Below are 10,367 nucleotides of genomic sequence, written 5' to 3'. Positions count from 1 at the left end.
CACCCCGTTCTATCACAAAGGGTCGTCCGAGAGAGATAAGGTACAAGTCAGGATTGGAGATCCAAGCAAAACACAAAAAAACAAAGAAAGGGGCGGGCAATCCATGAGCAAAAATTGGGGCGATGTGACATGGTCCTTGTCGACAGTTTGTTTTGTACCCTATATGATGAGAATTTTTTTAAAAAAAATTGGGAGAATGACTCTTCAGGGGCATCAGAAGTGCAAGGAAAATTCATTGAATGGATAAATGCAGTTGCCATGTTATGGGTACTTAATCTGCCATGTTATGTGTAGTTAATCTGCCATGTTATGTGTAGTTGGTCTGCCATGCTATTTTATACTAAATATGACATGCTATTTTATACTAAATATGACATGCTATTTTATAGTAAATATGCCATGCTAGTTGTACTGGATCTGCCATTTTAGTTGTACTGGATCTGCCATGTTAGTTGTACTGTATCTGCAATGTTAATTATGCTGGATCTGCCATGTTGGTTGTACTATATCTACCATGTTAGCTATACTGAAAATATACCATGGTATTTGTAATGACTCTGCATGGCATATATTTCCATGACAATACGACGCGGTTTAGAGACACATAGTGTGTTGTGTGCAAATGCATGGGAAATAAGTTGGAAAAATCGTAACGTGCATAAACCGCAGCAAAGGTTGTGGCTACATGATCAACCTACCCATGCTAGCCGGTGCAGTTAGCGATGAAAAAGAAGAAGCAAAACAGCCAACATGAAAAACGACGATGACTTTCACTACCCATGTCTGATGAACTACATTTGCCATCTTTTCTAAAACATCGTAGACGCATTCGAAACAACAAACCGGTGCTAGAAACGATGAAACCATTGTAATAATGACAAACATAAAAACATATCTGCTGTAACACCTAAAATAGGTTCATGTCCACACATATATTACATAAACTATTCAAAGGTCGCTCACACACCACCACTACATAGTTAGGCTACGCGGGGTTGCAGTCATAACATAGCACACAAACATAGTTTTCAACGAGAAACAAATAGATAGTACCTTACATTCCTCGGCAACAGAATGTAAGGTATGCGTCCGGTGTGCAACACCACGTGATCACTTGTACTTCTTGATGACTTTCTTGACAGCTTCCTCCACGAACTCTATTTGCTGTTCTAAGTTGTTCTCTATCTTTAGTTATGGATATGGAACACGAAATACCAAAAAAATTAGGTTTACTTGCTACTCATGGAGATGGGGAACCTCCTAAAACCCCCGATGCTCATTATGTGAAAGATATTATGTACTACTTTGATAATGTTGTGAAAACCCCTTTCAACTTTATAATGGGATTAACGTTGGGTCAACGTGAATACTTTAGGGATTATCGCTTGACTCAAAAAGGGAAACTATTATGGGATCAAATTTATATGTTGCATTGGTATGCTCGGCAACTATGCTTGAGATATGATTATACTTGTTGCTCTAGGATGAAGGCTCCACACATTCCCTTTTCATGTGAATTTAATGATAATGAAACCTTATCTTCTTATGCTAATGGTATATATGATTACTATGATGTGGAACAAATAGAAGAATTCGTTGGTTTTATGGGTGCTTATGAAATTGAATCCTTGTTTAAAGAGTTTGAAGATTTTGATGATTCAGTTTATAGACCTGAAAATTTAGCTATCCTTAAATATTTCTATGAGAATTATAAATACAATTATGATATTGATGAATTTATTGAGAAAGTCTCCGGTGTCCGAGAAGAGACTAATATTTTGCAGGAGTCTATGGAAGAAGAAATTGATGAAACTGTGAGCTCATTGGATGAAAAAGATGAGGAGGAGAGCGAAGAACAAAAGGAGGAAGAGTGGATTAGCTACCCGTGCCCACCTTCTAATGAGAGTAACTCTTCAACTCATACATTGTTTAATTTCCCTTCGTGCCTACCGAAGGATGATTGCTATGATGACTGTTATGATCCCGTTGATTCTCTTGAAATATCCCTTTTTGATGATGCTTGCTATGCCTGTGGCCAAGATGCAAATATGATTATGCTTATGGAGATGAACTTGCTATAGTCCCTTATGTTAAACATGAAATTGTTGCTATTGCACCCACACATGATAGTCCTATTATCTTTTTGAATTCTCCCAACTTCACTATATCGGAGAAGTTTGCACTTATTAAGGATTATATTGATGGGTTGCATTTCACTACTACACATGATGATTTTGATAGATATAATATGCATGTGCTTGCTGCTCCTACTTGCAATTGTTATGAGAGAGGAACTACATCTCCGCCTCTCCATGTTTCCAATATGACAAAATTGCAAGAAACTGTTTATATTATGCATTGGCCTTTACTTTGTGTGCATGAATTGTTCTTTTATGACATGCCGATGGATAGAAAGAGAGTTAGACTTTTTAATTACATGATATATGTTACCTTGTGCTCACTATTAGATGCCAAATCATTGCTAATTAAAATTGGCTTTGATATACCTTGGGATCCGGGTGGATTCACTACTTGAGCACCATATGCCTAGCTTAACGGCTTTAAAGAAAGCGCTGCCAGGGAGACAACCCGGAAGTTTTAGAGAGTCATTTATTTCTGTTGAGTGCTTTCATATAGTTTAAAAACAAAAAAATAAAGAGGGGAACCCAAAACTTTTCAAAAAGAAAAATGAAAGTGAGATAGACGAGCATTGTGAAAGTGGGGGACGTCCGTGAACTTTGTTCATGCCCATGGAAACTTTGTGAATCTTAATTTCAGAAACTTTTCAACAAAAATAATTAACCCCTTGTACAATTCCATTGTATTATAAAAATAATGTGCCAAGGTTTGCCGTTAGGATGTTTACATTGCTTGTTGGTTTGTGCGGTGCAGGACAGAAACTTTGTCTGTAGTGCGCAATTTTGAATTTTTTACTGGAACGTTAAACGGTTCTGATTCTTTTTGCACTGTGTTTCTATACAATTTTTTTATTTTTCCTAATTTTCGTAGAATTTTTGAAGTACCAGAGGTATGGTGAATGTTCAGATTAGTACAGACTATTCTGTTTTAGACAGATTCTGTTTTTGATGCATAGTTTGCTTGTGCTGATGAAACTATTGATTTATATCAGTGGATTAAGCCATGAAAAAGTTATATTAAAGTAGCTAAAATGCAAAAACAAAATATGAGTTGGTTTACAACAGTACCTAGATTAGTGATTTGCTTTATTATACTAACGGATCTTACCGAGTTTTCTGTTGAAGTTTTGTGTGGATGAAGTGTTCGATGATCGAGAAGGTCTCGATGTAAGGAGAAGAAGGAGAGGCAAGAGCTCAAGCTTGGGGATGCCCAAGGCACCCCGAGAAAATATTCAAGGATACTCAAGCATCTAAGCTTGGGGATGCCCCAGAAGGCATCCCCTCTTTCTTCAACAAGTATCGCTATGTTTTCGGATTCGTTTCATTCATGCGATATGTGCAAATCTTGGAGCGTCTTTTGCATCTAGTTTTCATTTTTATTTTATGCACCATGCTGGTATGAGATACTCCTTGGTTTATTTATAGAATGCTCTATGCACTTCCCTTATATCTTTTGAGTATGGCTTTATAGAATGCTTCATGTGCTTCACTTATATCATTTGAAGTTTGGATTGCTTGTTTCTCTTTACATAGAAAACCACCATTTGTAGAATGATCTTTTCTTCACTTATATTTGTTAGAGCGTGGGCATATCTTTTGTAGAAAGAAATAACTCTCTCACTTCACTTATATCTATTTAGAGAGATGACAGGAACTGGTCATTCACATGGTTAGTCATAAAATTCTACATAAAACTTGTAGATCACTGAATATGATATGTTTGACTCCTTGCAATAGTTTTGCGATATAAAGATGGTGATATGAGAGTCATTCTAGTGGGTACTTGTGGATTGTAGAAATACTTGTGTTGAAGTTTGTGATTCCCGTAGCATGCACGTATGGTGAACCGTTATGTGATAAAGTCGGAGCATGAGGTATTTATTGGTTGTCTTCCTTATGAGTGGCGGTTGGGGACGAGCGATGGTCTTTTCCTACCAATATATACCCCTAGGAGCATGCGCGTAGTACTTTGTTTCGATGACTAATATATTTTTGCAATAAGTATGTGAGTTCTTTATGACTAATGTTGAGTCCATGGATTATACACACTCTCACCCTTCCACCATTGCTAGACTCTCTAGTACCGCGCAACTTTTGCCGGCACCATAAACCCACCATATACCTTACTCAGAACAGCCACCATACCTACCTATCATGGCATTTCCATAGCCATTCTGAGATATATTGCCATGCAACTTCCACCATAATCATATGCATGACTTGAGCATTTATTGTCATATTGCTTTGCATGATCGTAAGATAGCTAGCATGATGTTTTCATGGCTTGTCCGTTTTTTGATGTCATTGCTACGCTAGATCATTGCACATCCCGGTACACCACCGGAGGCATTCATATAGAGTCATATCTTTGTTCTAGTATCAAGTTGTAATATTGAGTTGTAAGTAAATAAAAGTGTGATGATCATCATTATTAGAGCATTGCCCCAGTGAGGAAAGGATGATGGAGACTATGATTCCCCCACAAGTCAGGATGAGACTCCGGACTTTAAAAATAAATAAAAGAGGCCAAAGAAGCCCAAATAAAAAAGAGGCCAAAGAAGCCCACCAAAAAAACAAAAAAAACAAAAAATGAGAGAAAAAGAGAGAAGGGGCAATGTTACTATCCTTTTACCACACTTATGCTTCAAAGTAGCACCATGGTCTTCATATAGAGAGTGTCTTGAGCTATCACTTTCATATACTAGTGGGAATTTTCACTATAGAACTTGGCTTGTATATTCCAATGATGGGCTTCCTCAAACGCCTAAGGTCTTCATGAGCAAGCAAGTTGGATGCACACCCACTTAGTTTTCAATCTGAGCTTTCATACACTTATAGCTCTTAGTGCATCCATTGCATGGCAATCCCTACTCCTCGCATTGACATCAATTGATGGGCATCTCCATAGCCCATTGATTAGCCACATCGATGTGAGACTTTCTCCTTTTTGTCTTCTCCACACAACCTCCACTATCATATTCTATTCCACCTATAGTTCTATATCCATGGCTCACGCTCATGTATTGCGCGGAAGTTGAAAAGGTTTGAGAACGTCAAAAGTATGAAACAATTTCTTGGCTTGTCATCGGGGTTGTGCATGATTTGTATATTTTGTGTGGTGAAGATGGAGCATAGCCAGACTATATGATTTTGTAGGGATAACTTTCTTTGGCCATGTTATTTTGAAAAGACATGATTGCTTTATTAGTAGGCTTGAAGTATTATTGTTTTTATGTCAAATGATAGACTATTGCTTTGAATCACTCGTGTCTTAATATTCATGCCATGATTAAATTACATGATCAAGATTATGCTAGGTAGCATTCCACATCAAAAATTATCTTTTTTTTATCATTTACCTACTCGAGGACGAGCAGGAATTAAGCTTGGGGATGCTGATACGTCTCCGTTGTATCTATAATTTTTGATTGTTCCATGCCAATATTATACAACTTTCATATACTTTTGGCAACTTTTTATACTATTTTTTGGGACTAACATATTGATCCAGTGCCCAGTGCCAGTTCCTGTCTGTTGCATGTTTTATGTTTCGCAGAAACCCCATATCAAATGGAATCCAAACGGGATAAAAATAGGCGGAGAATATTTTTGGAATATTTGGAAAATATGGGAAGAAGAATCCACATGAGACGGTGCCCGAGGGGGCACGAGGCAGGGGGCGCCCCACCCCCTAGGCGCGCTCCTGACTCTCGTGGGCCCCTCGTAAGGCGTTGCTGCTATTCTTTTGATGCAAGAAAGCTAATTTTAAGGAAAAAATATCGGCGAAGGTTTCAGTCCAATCGGAGTTACTGATCTCCATATATATACAAAATGGTGAAAAGGCAGAACACGAGAACGCAGAAACAGAGAGAGACAGAGAGACAGATCCAATCTCGGAGGGGCTCTCACCCCTCCCATGCCATGGAGGCCAAGGACCAGAGGGGAAACCCTTCTCCCATATAGGGAGGAGGACAAGGAAGAAGAAGAAGAATAAGAAGGGCCCCCCTCTCCCCTTCTCTTTTGGTGGCGCCGGAACGCTGTCGTGGCCATCATCTTCATCATCACCGCGATCTACACCAACACCTCCGCCATCTTCACCAACATCTCCATCACCTTCCCCCCCTATCTACAGCGGTCCACTCTCCAGAAACCCATTGTACCCTCTACTTGAACATGGTGCTTTATGCTTCATATTATTATCCAATGATGTATTGCCATCCTATGATGTCTGAGTAGATTTTCGTTGTCCTATCAGTGGTTGATGAATTGCTATGATTGGTTTAATTTGCTTGTGGTTATGTTGCTGACCTTTGGTGCCCATCATATGAGCGCGCGCGTGGATCACACCATAGGGTTAGTTGTATGTTGATAGGACTATGTATTGGAGGGCAAGAGTGATAGAAGCTTCAAACTAGCATAGAAATTGATGCATACGGGATTGAAAGGGGACCAGTATATCTTAATGCTATGGTTGGGTTTTACCTTAATGAACATTAGTAGTTGCGGATGCTTGCTAATAGTTCCAATCATAAGTGCATAGAATTCCAAGTCAGTGATGACATGCTAGCAATGGCCTCTCCCACATAAAACTTGCTATCAGTCTAGTAAAGTAGTCAATTGCTTACTTTATTGTTTCTTTATCTAAACAGCCCCTAGCTTTTATTTACGCTCTCTTTATATTCTTGCAAACCTATCCAAAAACACCTACAAAGTACTTCTAGTTTCATACTTGTTCTAGGTAAAGCGAACGTCAAGCGTGCATAGAGTTGTATCGGTGGTCGATAGAACTTGAGGGAATATTTGTTCTACCTTTAGCTCCTCGTTGGGTTCGACACGCTTACTTATCGAAAATTGATGCGATCCCCTATACTTGTGGGTTATCAAGAACGTATCACCATGTCCATGGAGGACTCCCCTCCACCAATGTAGCCGACTAGGACCGTAATCCTAGAGGTCCCGGTACATATATAAGCCAGGGCCGAGCTAGTCGATACACACATTACTTTACAAGTTAGTCCCTCAATCATAACTTGTACTCTGTACACCCCTATACATCAATACAACATAAGCAGGAGTAGGGTTTTACCTATTAAGAAGCATCTGAACCTGGCTAAATCTGGTATCATGATTACCCTCTCACCTACTAACCACCACATTGGGATACCTCTTTTCTGGCGCCTTTGCCGGGGAGGTTAGCGCTTGAAGGTATATCTTTAGATCTTGCAATCGAGTATTTTAGTTTCTTGTTTTATCACTATTTTAATTTATAAAAGAAAATTACAAAAAAATGAAATTAAGTTTGTTTCATACGCTTCATCTTTTTAAGATATTTCATGAGTATGATGGCAAGGAAAATTGTGCCAAAGTGTTAGAAGAAGAATGCATTAGAATGTTTGGCACTAAATATTTGAATGATGAGCATAATTGCAATGTTGTTAGTATGAATTCCTTGAATATCCATGATGCTAATGATATGCAAAGCCACAACCTTGGGGAAGCTATGTTTGATGAAGATGATATTTTTTGTCCCCCATGTTTTGATGAGCAAATTTATTATGATGAAAGCATGCCTCCTATTTATGATTATTATATTGATGAAAGTGGATTTGGAGAGGTCATGACTTTATTTTGTGATGAATCCACTATTTCGGATGAGGTTCCAATTGATTATGAGAACAAAGTTGCTATCTATGATGATTATTGTGATGAATTGTATGCTATAAAGAATAATGATATCCATGAAATTTGTCATCATGATTTTAGTTTTCAATTGGATTATGCCTCGCATGATAGTTATTTTATTGAGTTTACTCCCACTTTTCCGAATGAGAAGAATTTTGCTTATGTGGAGAGTAATAAAATTTCTATGCTTGTAGATCATGAAAAGAATGCTTTAGGTGCTGGTTAAATTTTTGAATTCATTCATGATGCTACTGAAAATTATTATGAGGGAGGAATATATGCTTGTAGGATTTGCAATAATATCAAGTTTCCTCTCTATGTGCTTAAAATCTTGAAGTTATGCTTGTTTTTGCTTTCCTATGCAAGTTGATTCTTGTTCCCATAAGTTGTTTGCTCACAAAATCCCTATGCATAGGAAGTGGGTTAGGCTTAAATGTGATAGTCATATTCTTTATGATGCTCTCTTTATATTCCAATTCTTATCTTTTATGTGAGTATCATTGAAATCATCATGCCTAGCTAGGGGCGTTAAATGATAGCGCTTGTTGGGAGGCAACCCAATTTTATTTTTGTTCCTTGATTTTTGCTACTGTTTAGTAATAAATAATTTACCTAGCCCCTGTTATGATAGAGTTTTTATGTTTTAATTAGTGTTTGTGCCAAGTAGAACCTTTGGGAAGACTTGGGGAAAGTCTTGTTGATCATGCTGTAAAAAACAGAAACTTTAGCGCTCACGAGAATTGCTTCCATTTTTAATTGGAAAGTGCTATTTAGTTAATTATTTTTTCAGATGATTAATAGATAAATTCCTCAGGTCCAGAAATTTATTTGAGAATTTTATGAGTTCCAGAAGTATACGTTTGATCCAGATTACTACAGACTGTTCTGTTTTTGACAGATTCTGTTTTCGATGTGTTGTTTGCTTATTTTGATGAATCTATGAGTAGTATCGGAGGGTATGAACCATAGAGAAGTTGGAATACAGTAGATATTACACCAATATGAATAAAGAATGAGTTAATTACAGTAACTTGAAGTGGTGTTTTGTTTTCTTTCGCTAACGTAGCTTACGAGTTTTCTGTTAAGTTTTGTGTTGTGAAGTTTTCAATTCTTGGCTAAAGATTCGATGGACTATGGAATAAGGAGTGTCAAGAGCCTAAGCTTGGGGATGCCCAAGGCACCCCAAGGTAATACTCAAGGACAACCAAAAGCCTAAGCATGGGGATGCCCCGGAAGGCATCCCCTCTTTCGTCTTCGTTCATCGGTAACTTTACATGGAGCTATATTTTTATTCGCCACATGATATGTGTTTTGCTTGGAGCGTCATTTCAGTTTATTTAGTTTTTTCTTGCTGATTGAATAAAATACCAAGATCTTAAATTCTTAAATGTTAGAAAGTCTTCACATAGTTGCATAATTATTCGACTACTCGTTGGTCTTCACTTATATCTTTCGGAGTAGTTTGTTGTTGCTCTAGCACTTCACTTATATATTTTTAGAGCACGGTGTTGGTTTCATTTTGTAGAAATAGATGAACTCTCATGCTTCACTTATATTATTTTGAGAGTTCTAAACAGATGGTAATTTTCTTTGGTTATGAAATTAGTCCTAATATGATGGGCATCCAAGAGGGATATAATAAAAACGTTCATATGAAGTGCATTGAATACTAAGAGAAGTTTGATACTTGATGATTGTTTTGAGATATGGAGATGGTGATATTAGAGTCATGCTAGTTGAGTAGTTGTGGATTTGAGAGATACTTGTGTTAAAGTTTGTGATTCCTGTAGCATGCACGTATGGTGAACCGTTATGTGATGAAGTCGGAGCATAATTTATTTATTGATTGTCTTCCTTATGAGTGGCGGTCGGGGACGAGCGATGGTCTTTTCCTACCAATCTATCTCCCCAGGAGCATGCGCGTAGTACTTTGTTTCAATAACTAATAGATTTTTTCAATAAGTATATGAGTTCTTTATGACTAATGATGAGTCCATGGATTATACGCACTCTCACCCTTCCACCATTGCTAGCCTCTCTAATACCGCGCACCTTTCGCCGGTATCATACACCCACCATATACCTTCCTCAAAACAGCCACCATACCTACCTATTATGGCATTTTCATAGCCATTCCGAGATATATTGCCATGCATCTTTCCACCATTCCGTTTATTATGACACACTCCATCATTGTCATATTGCTTAGCATGATCATGTAGTTGACATCGTATTTGTGGCAAAGCCACCATTCATAATTCTTTCATACATGTCACTCATGAGTCATTGCATATCCCGGTACACCGCCGGAGGCATTCATATAAAGTCATATTTTGTTCTAAGTATCGAGTTGTAATTCTTGAGTTGTAAGAAAATAAAAGTGTGATGATCATCATTATTAGAGCATTGTCCCGGTGAGGAAAGGATGATGGAGACTATGATTCCCGCACAAGTCGGGATGAGACTCCGGATGAAAAAAAAAGGCCAAAGAAACCCAAATAAAAAAAGAGGCCATAAAAATGAGAAGGCCCAAATAAAAAAAATTGA

The sequence above is a fragment of the Triticum urartu genome, chromosome 5 (genome assembly GCF_003073215.2).
Source record: "Triticum urartu cultivar G1812 chromosome 5, Tu2.1, whole genome shotgun sequence".
NCBI lineage: Eukaryota > Viridiplantae > Streptophyta > Magnoliopsida > Poales > Poaceae > Triticum > Triticum urartu.
Note: the sequence above shows the minus strand (reverse complement) of the source record.